Genomic DNA, 10,978 nt, shown 5'->3' with positions numbered 1-10,978 from the left:
GGCCTGGGCACTGTCCCTCAGCTCTTCAGCTCAAGGCTAGTGCTCTACCACTTGAGCCACAGCGCCACTTCCAGCTTTTTTCTTTTTGCTTATGTGTTGCTAAGGGCCTCAAGCATGCAAGGCAAGCGCTCTACCACTGAGCCACCTTCCCAGCCCCCAGGATTTTTATTTTTGCATATAGAAAGACTTAGCTGTTAGAGGGCCAAGGGTATTTATATTTTATTTAGTTTTCTCTTTCTTGTTCTGATGAAAAAAAGGCTTTCTCATTCTAGTGTGATAAAACTTTTTTAAAAATTACTTTTAATGGTTTCATTTAAAAACCTCAAGTTATTAATTTCTATGAATATGTTTGGTGGAAAGATAGGGATTTAATGTGAATTTTAAAATCCCAAATAATTTGACAATCACCACCACAATCCCTCCTTTCTCTTGGCTTAAGACCTTTGGAGATGAGCTGGTGAGAGAGGACTACATTTTATGAGGGACTATTTCAGACATGCGGTGCTTGCCATGCATATACGGCATTTACCCTCCCAGTCTTTCTCTGAAAGTCTCCCCAGTTTGGCCCAGTATGATAGTACATGTCTGTAATATCAGCTGCTCAGGAGATGGAAGAGATAAGAGGATCCTGGTTTAAGACCAGGTGGAGAAAAAGTTAGCAAAACCTTCATTCAAAAAACAGAGTATACACGATGGCATAAGCCTGTGGTCTCAGCTTTGTGGAAGGCCTAAGTAAGAGGACTGACGTCTGAGGACAGCGCAGGCAAATGCTCACAGTGCTATCTAAGAACGAGATTAAAAACAAAGGGACTAAGGGGCATGGCTCCAGTGGCAGAGTGAAATTCTGAATGCAGCCCCAGGACTGAAAAACAATTACACCTGGTTTGTACAGGAGGCGACAGAGGCATCAAGAGGCAAGAATAGGTCCAGCGCTACATGGTAAGTGCAGATTTAACGCTCCCAGACCCCTGCTTTTTTAATGCCATTACACTGTGTCCTGAGTCCCAGCCTCTGGGTGTGTGTGTGTGTGTGTGTGTGTGTGTGTGTATCTGTGTGAAGTGGTTGTACCAAAGGGTTTCAATTCAACATGTCAGTTTGGGAGTATAATGCACCATGATCAATGCCACTCCTTACATTTTTTCCCTTCTCTGTCCAAACGCTGCCCATCCCCTCCAGTTCCCCATCTGTGCTCTTCTGCCAAGGAAATGTCCTTCTTAGCATGTGGCCAGCGGCATGAATGATGCCAATGGCAGACCTTCTGCAACCATCAGTAGGTGACATTTTGGAGTGAGGTTTTTTTTTTTTTTAAGTCATATTTTGGTGGAGGAGGCAAAGCCATGTTTATAGCTTCCCTCTCTATCTTAAGATGAGCTGCAGTCCCTCAAAACCTCTTTTTCTAAGTCTTGAAGTGGCCACAGCCTGCAGGGTCAGAAGCAGAGAGCACAATTTTGTGCCCTTAACATGGAATGAAAGTTGATTTGTGGAAAATGATTATTTAAGATGTGTAAAAACATTTAGAGTCATACTGCTTGGCACTTCTAGGATGGTAAGCATTATTATTTTGATGTTCAAACACAATTTGCTCCATTGAGTTGTTGCCTAGCATTTCAGGTAATAAGGTCTTAAGAAACTCTATTTTGTATTGTAATTGTACTTTGTACTTCGTAGCGTTTCTGAACTGCCGTATTTTTAAGAAAATGCCTTGTTCACATTGTGCGCTGAATGTGAATGGTTTTTTGAATGTAATTTAAATGATGTTAAGAATTCAGATTTTTCAGTGGTCTGAATCACTGACAAGGTGATACATTTACAGCATTGAAGTACTGTAAAACAGTTGTGTATTTTTAGCAGCTTCTGTGGGTGCAGACAGCCTAGTAACTCGTGTTTTTACATTTATTCATATTAATTGGACACAGTTTATTTGGAGCATAAACCTGGCAAAAATAATTTGAGGCTTTATAAGAATAAATAATAAGTGACATTTTACATTTGAAATAGCAAATATATATTATCCCACAAAAGCAAAAAAAGTAAAAAGAAAAGAAATCCCACAAATAGGGGCTGGGGATTTAACTCAGTGGAAAAGCACTTGCCTGGTAAGCGCAAGGCCCTGAGTTCAGTCTTCAGCTCTGCAAAAAACAGGGGGGTAAAAAGAAATTCTATAAATAAATGTATGTTATCTTAATTATGAAAAATAACATATAATAAACAATGTAAAGTAAAATAAGAAATGCTACATATTAGATAATTTAGAATAAATAAACTATAAATATATATCAAGCATGTGGTATAAATTATAAAGACATATTATTTTATTTGTATTTTAAATTTAAATTGTTTATTATCTTCAAGTAGTTTTACAAAGTGGTTTCAATTTAACATATTAGTTTAGAGTCCAATGCATTTCCATCTTAGAGTTAACAGATGATGTATGGTCACTTCTACAAATATTTTCTGGTGTGACTTCCTTTTTAAATATATAATTTTTTATTACATTTCTTTTAACTGGGTTTGGTTGTCATTATATGATATCAAGGCATTGACCTACATCGATTTACTGTATATGTTACATAGTTTTTCAAGTTCTTGAAAGTAGCATAACATTAGCCATTCGAGCCTATTTTACCAAAGCTTTTCATTTTCCAAATAGTGTCATCTTTTTTTTTTGTTCCTGGTCCTGAAGCTTGAACTCTGGGCCTAGGTGCTGTCCCTGAGTTCCTTTTGCTCAAGGCTAGCACTCTACAACTTGAGCCACAGCGCCACTTCCAGCTTTTTCTGTGATTAATTGGAGGTAAGAATCTTAGATCTCAGCTTTCTAAGTAGCTAGGATTACAGGAGTGAGCCACTAGCATCCAGTTTAAACAGTGGTTTCTGAACAATATACATAGTTTTTGATTATTTTTTCTTTGTAGTTAGTACTTTTCGTGTTCTAAGAATTAGTTTGCTACACCAAGATTATAATTTTCCTTAGTGCTTGTTCTAAAAGCTTTAAGGTTTAGCTTTTACCTTTAATTCAACCCTCCATTTCTTGTTATATGTTCATAATGGAAGGCATGGATTAGGTTTATCTTCTTCCCTATGGATATTGTGTTTTTCAAATATCATTTGTTGAAAACATTCTGTTTTCTCATTGGACTCTTTCAGTGTTTCAGTCAGCAATGAGTTGCACGAGTGCAGATCAGGTATGGGGCTCTGCATGCTGCTCTGTTGTCTGTCTGGATATATTATCCCAGCACTGCAATATCTGAACTCCTGGAGCTCTATAGTAAGTTTTGGGGTCATGGGGTCTAAGTCCTCCAATGGTGTATGTCTCCATTTGTTCATGCCTTCTGTAATTTTTCTCAGCAATGTTTTTAAAGTTTCAGTGTTTAGTTTTGACTAAATTTTTTCCTAAGAATATCATTTTTTAAGACATAGTTATGCCGTGTAGTCCATGCTAGCCTTGAAATTGGGATCTTCCTGCCTGAGCTTCCTGAGTATTAGGGTTACAGGTGTGCACCTTACCCTGCCCATCAATAATTCTTTTTTGTTTGTTTGTTTGGTCATGGGGCTTGAACTCTGGGCCTGGGCGCTGTCCCTGAGCCTTTCAGCTCAAGATGAGTGCTCTACCACTTGAACCACAGCGCTACTTCTGGTTTTCTGGTGGTTAATTGGAGATAAGAGTCTCACAGACTTTCCTGCCTGGGATGGCTTTGAACCGCAATCCTCAGATCTCAGCCTCCTGAGGATTGCACCAGCGCCTGACCATCAATAATTCTCAACTCTTACCAACACCTTAGGCTAATATGCTACCTCATACTTCAGTTTTCCCATTTTATACCTGACACTTTCCACATGTTACTTCATCCTCTCTGCCTAATTACTTTAATAAGACAGTTTAATCTGATTTACCTGCAACCTTCTCTTTGTACTATTGCTGTCATATGCTTCACTTCATCATTAAAAAGCCACAATTTTCAATGTTATTTTTTTCCTTAGGCACTTTTTTAAGCACTTTGAACAAAAATGAAAAATGAAAATACAGTTTAATATTTTTTTGCACGTTTGCTTTGCTGATAAACATATCAGCATCTATTTCCCTTCCTTCTGAAGAACATCCACAGACACATTAACTTCTAAATTTAAAGTCTTTTTAACTTCAGGATTTAAAAAATATCAATATCATTAGTAATCACTAGTGATTTGGGATGCTTTTCTCTTCAAATCTTTTTGCTCTCTGTAAAGAGCTAGTTGGCTTGGACTCTGGTTGGTGCGCAGTTGAAATCTCTGTCCTCTCTCATTTTTCTTCTCCATGGTGACATTGATAACTTTGTTCCTTTTGAGAAAATGGATTTCCCAGTGTCTTCTATGTGTCTCTGCTCCTCACTCACAACTATTTTCTGTTGTGATTTCTAATATAGTTCTCTCGAAAAGAGCTCTGTGAAGAAACCATTCTCATTTCTGAGCTCTGCCTCAAGCTGGCTTTTAATGTTCTCCTGTTCTTTGTTCTTTTGTGTGTCTGAGCTCTTGGAGGAGAAATGAGGCTGTCTGTCAGAGCTCTGACTGTATGTAGAACTCAACTCTTCTGTTCCCAGGGACTTCTCTACTTGCTTTTGTTGCCTTCTTCCATCCTGCAAATCTTCCTCCTCCTTACCTCAACTCCTTGTTACAACTCCTCTTTAAATGAGAACATCTATTTCATACTCATTCCTCTGCTGATTAATAATAGGGCATAGGAGAAAAGAATAGGGCGGTGAGCTAGGGCTCGTCATACCTTACGTTAAACCTCTTTTCTTACATGGTCTGTAAGGTCTGCTAGCTATTCTGGGCTGGGGATGTGCTCTTCTCTGTCTTTGGCACTGAGCGAGAGCAGAGCTCAGCTCAGGGTGGAGTGCCATGGGTTGCAGGCCAACTGAGTCATGATATGGACAGAGGTTCTTGTGGTTTCCTGGGCTCCTCTCCAGTCATCTGGGGGGACCCTTGGCTGGAAAGCTGAGGCATGGTTCACAGGGCATCTTCACCAGCGCCCTCTCTCTCTCTCCTACTGCTCTGCAGCGACTGAGAAGCTGGGAAGATGTTGTCTCTGGTCCCAGGCTTGCGGGGCCCCTCCCACCCAGTGTTCAGCAGATCGGCCTTCCATGAATACTGTGCCCTGCTCTGGATCAGAAGTTCAGAAACCTAATTCAACTGGGCCTGTAACCGTATTTTATGGCATTTGGTAGCTATTCCACTGATTCTGCTTTTAGGTTATCATTTCATTGACAATGAGGGAGGAGACAGAATCTTCTCCTCCTCCTCCCCCCTCCTCCTTCCTCTTCTTTCCTTCTTTTCCCTCCTCTTTCTCCTCCTCCTCCTTCTTCTCCTTCTTCTTTGTACTGGGACTTAAACTCAGGGTCTTGTACTTACTAGGTATGTACTCTACTAACTTGAGCCACACTCCCCCATCATTTTTTCTCCTTTATTTTGTAGACAAGGGTTCATCCTTGATCTATGATCCTCCTGCCTCTAGTTCTCATTTAGTTTTGATTCTAGGCATACACCACCATACCTGGCCTTGTCCTTCCTGTTTGTGTGCTGGTTCTGGGGCTTTAAATCAGGGCCTTTGTGCTGTCCCTGAGCTTTTGTGCTCAGGATTAGTGCTCTACCACTTGGACTGCACTTCCACTTAATTGGAGATAAGAGGCTCATGGACTTTCCTTCTTGGGCTGCCTTTGAACTGAGATCCTCAGATCTCAGTGTCCCTGGTAGCTAGAATTATAAGTGTGAGCCATCAGCATCTGGTTTCCAATTTTTTTCCTGTTCTTTTTATCTTTTTGGTTGTGGAGCTTGAACTCTGGGCTTGGGTGCTGTCCCTGAGCTCTTCAACTCAAGGCAAGCACTCCACCATTTGAGCCACAGCACCACTTCTGGTTTTCTGGTAGTTAATTGAAGATGTGTCTCATGGACTTTCCTACCTGGGCTGGCTTTGAACCTCGATCCTCAGATCTCAGCCTCTGGCTGAGTAGCCACTGGCACCCAACTTTTCCTGTTCTTTTTTAAAGAGTATTTTTTCCAGCAGGTTCCAAGGTAAAGAGAAAAGTACAAAATGTACAAAAGTAATTTTCTTTGTCATATCTAATAGGAGTCTATTAGGTTTCAGCTGGAGCTGGTCTACTTAGTTTCTGAAGATATCTCTGAAGGGAAAAGACCAAATGCTATAGAGACTCCTGAAAAATGTATGTAACTGTTATTTGGTCAGAATGATTGGTTTCTTACTCTAAAATTTGAATTGTGAAAATTCCATCAATCAGTTACCAAGACAATGTGTGCCGCTCATGTACCATCTTATGTATGTATTCAAAAGATAGCTGTTGAAGTGACTGGAGGCTTGTTATTGCTTTGAAAGGTCTACATCAGTATGTGGAACATTTAGATAAGCTTCATACATGAAATTAACATCTCAGAGTCACTATTTGTGTTGCCTTTGTGTGTGTGTGTGTGTGTGTGTGCAAGTCCTGCAGCTTGAATTCAGAGCCTGGGTGCTGTCCTTGAACCTTTGTGCTCTTTATCACTTGACTCACAGTTCCACTTCTAGCTTTTTGGTGCTTAATTGGAGATGAGAGTCTCATGGACTTTGCTGCTTAGGCTAGCTTTGAATTGAAGTCCTCAGATCTCAGCCTCCTGAGTAGCTAGGATTATAGGCATGAGCAACTGGTGCCCAGCTCGTGTTACCTTTATATTGAGCTGAACTTGGGTACATTGACGGATGAGGTGCATGTTTTAACAAATGATTTTGGAACATGGATGATGGTGTCTTTCCTTAGTTGGTCTTGGGATTTTACTGTGTGTGTGTGTGTGTGTGTGTGTGTGTGTGTGTGTGTACGTACATGCTCTTGCTTGGCTTTTTCACTCAAAGTTGACAACAAGCCACACCTCTACTTCCAGCTTTCTGCCATTTAATTGGAGATAAGAGTCTCATGGACTTTTCTGCCTGGGCTGGCTTTAAATCATGATCCTCCGATTTTAGCTTCCTGAGCTTACTCACTGTTTGTCATCCGTTGCTAAGACTTTGTTTTTACTTGCCTATATATGAGAGAACTCTAAATTTTGGATTTCCTCAAGGTAGTAGCTACATTTTCCTAAGACCTCTGACACAATTGGCAGACTTGTATACACCTAGGGGACTTTACTGCATCTATGAGATCAACAGCAATGCTGTAGGTCTTCCTGGATAGACACTAAATGGCTATGTAAATGAATGCTCTGAGCCCTTGGTATTTGTGCGTTGGTGAGACAGGTCATATAGGGGACTCCCTTCCCAGGCTTTTTGTCTCAGTTCGTTTATCCTTCCAGAAGCCTTGTTTTGGCATCTTTTTATTTATTTTCATTACTTTCTTCCAGATGCAGCCCATATGGCTTTTCCACGCTCTGCCCCCAAACTTTCTTAGTATCCCACTGATAATTGTATGAATCCAGTTGGAACCCAAGAGAGACTTTTACAGCACATTCAAAGGGAAGAAAACACATTAGTTTCTTGGGACACAATTGGTTCCTAAGCAAAATACCTAATCTTTTCTCTAAAAGGGTGAAAGTAAATAAGTCACTTAAAGCCTTTCATGGATAGCTTGGCTTGCCATTACACGGGCCATGCACATGAAGAGGTTGGTAAGGAGTTCCCGGAGTGGAAACTTTGAGAAATACCAGTGATTTGCGTGAAGCAGAGCAGAGCGAGGCTGTTTATCCTCACAATGAAGTAGGCAGAGCAGGAACACAGCGGTGCTTTAGAGCATTTGAGCTGTTCACGGGGTTTTCTACCCTAGGAGATAAGGTAAGCATTTAAGATTGCTGAGTTAGTTCCTGGCCAGTTTCCGAAGCCTGAAGTGAGTGTGTTGATCAGTTGCTTTTGGAAGAGCTGACAGTTTGAGTGTCAGGTGAAGCAAGTCACCACTTGGAACTTAGAGCCACATGAGTCAAAAACAGTCTTTATATTTATGCCAAATAGATTCAAAATAGCATTATCACTCCAGAATCATCTGAACATGTAATCTTTCAGCATAGACAACAGATTCTACAGGATCTCCTTGTGAGACAGCTACTGAGTCTATATTTGTGTGTGTGTGTGTGTGTGTGTGTGTGTGTGCGCGTGCACACACGCATGTGCACATGTGCACGCTGTTACTAGGACTTGAACGCTAGGCCAGAGCTCTGTTCCTTAGCTTTTTTTTGCTCAAGGCTAGTGCACTTGAGTCACAGTTCTACTTAGGGCTTTGTGGTGGTTAATTGCAGATTAGAGTCGTGGACTTTACTACCAGGCTGGCTTTGAACCAGGACCCTCAGATCTCAGTCTCCTCAATAGCTAGGATTATAGGCATGAGCCTCCAGAACCCATCTTGCTACTCTTTGAAAAATAGTGTAGGAATGTAGAATTTTGTCACCTGTGATTAGAGCCTAAGTTGCAATATGGAAAGAGGAGAAGCAGAATTTTGGATGCTCATTCAGGCAAATGTTGAAGAAAAGCAGCTGTTGGATGTATTAAGAGGGCCAACAGTGCTTTCTTGAGGTTTGCTGAGTTGTTGAAGCCCTTTCAATAGCTACTTCCTGCAAGACTTTGTCTGGAACCTAGTACTTGTGCTCACCATGGACACATGTGAGCGGCCTTCCCTCCTTTGTGTGCTCAGTTGCTTTCTTCTAGACTTCCGGAACTGCTGACATTCCTGAGGTGTACGTTTTGTACAACTGCACTGAGAACTTCCTTGAATTATAATGACAGAGATAATCAAGTCATGGACGAATGTCACTTGAGTACGCAGGGCAGGTCATCCAAGGATTATTTTTAATAACTTAAATTTTGGAGTGAGTGATGCAAGCTTAAGGAGCTTTATACTGAATTTGACCTCTGAAAGGATCTCATTTTATAAGGTCTCAAGGTCCCTGAGATGCTTTAAGATAGTACCGTTTCCCATAATGCCAGGAAAAGAGATTTGTCACTAAGTCAGGAGTGGCTTTAAGTCTCGGATGTTGAAGCTGAATTTCAGAAAGGGACTATGTCATCTTTATTTCCGCTTTCCACAGGAAGGACCCGTCGGAGTCTGTATGTGCTGAGCACAAATGGATGAGGGTTATGAGTTTTTCTGGCTCTGATCTTAGTATTTTTTTTTTTTTGTCAGTGTGGAGCTTGAACTCTGGGCCTGGGCGCTGTCCTTCAGCTCTTCAGCTCAAGGAGAGAGCTCTACCACTTGAACCACAGTGCTACTTCTTGTTTTCTGGTGGTTAATTGGAGATAAGAGTCTCACAGACTTTCCTGCCTGGGCTGGCTTTGAACCATCATCCTCAGATCTCCACCTCCTGAGTAGCTAGGATTACAGGCGTGAGCCATGGGCACCTGGCTTCTGGCCTATGGTTTTCCTGGTGGTTATCATGGAAGCTGTGGACAGATTGCCAAGGAGTCAGATGCTGGGGCTCAAAGCAGAGTTGGAGATAGAGATGTACTGAAAAGTGCACATTATATAAGCAGTCATTTTATTTCATGGTGGTTAAGCTTTCATTATTATGTGGAGCTTGGAATGATGTCTGTGGCTTTGACAATCATTGTCATCTTGCAATTGAATATTTTCTAATAGCTTCTCTGAATGCATCTTTTAGCAGGTCCTTTAACAATGGAAATCTTATTTGAAAAATAGTCTCATTGTAATCTTGAGCTTAGTGTGTATTGAAATTATCTATTGATTTTACTATACACTGGTCATATTTTTCTTACTTTCTATAATAAAGCTAAATGCAATTGTTAGTTAAAAATTTCCTCCATGAGGTATAAAATGTATTTTTAAAAGATTCCCCATGTATATATCTATAAAATCAGTAACTTTAATCATGTTTTCAGTTTACCTGGTTGTTGGTAAACCTCTCTGTGTGTATTACTCAAAGGTGTTGGGCCTGGTTTGGGGTTGACATTTGGAATTCACTGACTGTAATTATCCTAAAAATGTAGCTGTTCTTACAAAAATTTCCTAAAACAAAGACATAGTTTTGGCAATAAGTTAACTGGAAGATGACTTCTTTTTGGTAGTCCAAAGGTGTGTTTAGGTTGCATTTTTAATTTTTTTTTTTGCTTGTCTTGGGCCTTGAACTCAGGACCTGGGCTCTGTCCCTGAGCTTTTTTGCTCAAGGCTAGCCACTCTACCACTTAAGCTACAACTTCACTTCCAACTTTTTTTGGTGGTTAATTGAAAATAAGAGTCTCAAAGACTTTCCTGCTAGGCTGGCTTTAAGCCACAATCATCAGATCTCAGCCTCCTGAATTGCTAGGGTACAGGTGTGAATCACCAATATCTGGCCGCATTTGATTCTTTTTTTCTGAACAGGAGGTTTTATCTTTTCTTTGAAACCCACAATTTGTCTGTTCAATTCCCATGACATGGCAATTGAAAAACTCCTGTTATTTCAAGTGGATCACACTGAACATTTTCCTCATTTCAGGTTAAAAAGTGAGTTCTTGGCCATGTGCAACTGGCACCCAGAGGAAGCAAAGCACTGAACAGTTAAGCAGGTCATTAGGTCATTGGGGAGCTGAGGGCGAGAGGAGAAATCTAAGCATCCCTGGGACCACAGAGGCAGTGGTTGCAAAGTTGCCGTGTGCTGAGTCTCCCGTGTACCTCACTCTGGAAGGGTTACTTGTCTGCATGCAGAACTAAGCCAACCCCAGCGAGAAGTTAAAAGAGGGATGGATTCCCAGCATCCTTGGTGCTGATTGCTACACACCTTGTTTTGTCCTGCAACCTGTGGGGAACGCCAAACATCCTCTCTCACCATTTCTGATCTCATTGGCCTTTGCTGTTTCTGGGCAGGCCCAACCTCAGGTGCCCACTTGAATTCTGATTAACTCCTACAGGGTATCTTTGATGACCATGTGTTGACTTGTGTGTTAGGAACATGGATCGTTTTCTTTCTTTCTTTCTTTCTTTCTTTCTTTCTTTCTTTCTTTCTTTCTTTCTTTCTTTCTTTCTTTCTTTCTTTCTTTCTT

Source organism: Dipodomys ordii, unplaced genomic scaffold (genome assembly GCF_000151885.1).
Source record: "Dipodomys ordii isolate 6190 unplaced genomic scaffold, Dord_2.0 Scaffold58, whole genome shotgun sequence".
NCBI lineage: Eukaryota > Metazoa > Chordata > Mammalia > Rodentia > Heteromyidae > Dipodomys > Dipodomys ordii.
The sequence above is the reverse complement of the archived record's forward strand: the minus strand, read 5'-3'. Positions refer to the sequence as shown.